Raw genomic sequence first — 1,707 nt, 5'->3', positions numbered from 1 at the left:
GTAGCTTTACATAAAAGTACAAACAACAATACATGCATGATTCACATAAAAATGCTAGTGATCTGTGGCATAACCAAGAACACATTGATGAACAGTTAAATAATTGGGTTAATAATTTAGAATCAGCTGTTTTGCATATTGGAGATTAATTGTATAGCTTAAACTTGTTAAGAGGATTGAAATGTGATTGAAATGAAAGCAATTTTGTATTACTCCTCTTGCAATTCATCTGATAAAGAATAGAGAAAAATTAAGAATCATTTGCTAGGCCATAAAAGTAATATCTCTCTGGAAATAATTGAATTTAAAAATATTAGAAATATCTCAAAATCAAATTCATGTAGCCAATAATAAGAATATTTTCTCAGATGTGATTTCACATATTATAAAATTTAACCCAGTTAATTGGTGGAAATCACAGCATTTCCTGTCAGCTTTAGGAATAGGGCTAATCATATTTGTTCTGTTGCTCATGATTTTCACCTGTGCCGGACAGAGCTCTCGAAGAAAATTGCAAAGCATAACAGCCATGGGACATGTGAATTATCTGGTGCTAGCAAAAGTACTTCAATAACTTCCCCAAGTTGAAGAGCTTGGCTGGTAGTCAATGACAGGTAAGACTCTCAAAAGGAGGGCAACCTAAGACAGGCATGGTCACCTCGACTAAAACAAAAAGGGGGAAATGTTGGAAACTGAGGCATAGTGGCCCGTACATTACTTCTCTGGAGAAACTGGGAGAGAGTATCTCAAAACATCAAGTCTTGAGCACCACCAGTACAAGAGGGCCCCAATTCTAGTTCCCTTTCTAATTGGGCTGAGCATGCTAGGTCAACCGCGGTAAGATCAGCAGCTCTCATAAAAAGTCACTCTGATATCAGCAGATTGTCAGCCCTAGTTACCCAGGACCTCAAAGACCTTAAATATCAAATTTCACATTTAGAAGAGGCACTTGATTCCTTAGCCGAGGTAGTCCTCCAGAATCAGTGGGGATTGGACTTATTATTCCTCAAACAAGGAGGCCTCTGTTTAGCTTTAGGAAAAAACTTGTTGCTTTTATGCTAACCACTCCGGCATCATTAAAAATAGAGCTTAAACTTAGTCCAGAAATGATTAGAAGAACAAGGAAAGTGTCAGTCAGCCACCAAAAATTAGTATAAAAGTTTATTTACTTTGGTTCCACACATTTAACGTCCATTTTCCCTTCCACCTTGGTGCCCACAGTGACAGTCAACCTCCGTTTCCTGAGGAGCCACTTCCAGAGATAGATGGAATAGTGTTTAGGGCCTAACTTGCTCATCTGCCCCAATGCCCTGGGAGCCACCCTTTCTCTCGAGGGATAGAGTTCCCTCTATTTGGTGGCATTAGTCCTCCCCAGGATGTGGGTCCACCCCCACTCTCACTACTTGGGATTCTACCCCATGGTGTCACCCACTCTGGCAGAATGAGCATTTAGACATTCCCCAGGAGCCCGTCCTGCATCAGACCCTCCCCTCTGAGCATTCTAAACAGGTAACCCTCTTTATTATATTTTGATATTATTTTCTCGGCATTTTACTCTCCACCACCTCCTAACCCTCTCCTGTGTTCGTATGCTACCCCTCCCTCCCCCCACTTGTGGGCAACATTACCCAACCGTCACTCCCCAGCCACCCTCAAACCCGTAAAGCCCCAACCAAAGGCAACCCCTTGCCCCCATTTTATCTCTTC

This window comes from Dasypus novemcinctus, chromosome 29 (assembly GCF_030445035.2).
Source record: "Dasypus novemcinctus isolate mDasNov1 chromosome 29, mDasNov1.1.hap2, whole genome shotgun sequence".
Classification (NCBI taxonomy): domain Eukaryota; kingdom Metazoa; phylum Chordata; class Mammalia; order Cingulata; family Dasypodidae; genus Dasypus; species Dasypus novemcinctus.
This window is presented reverse-complemented; position numbering follows the sequence as displayed.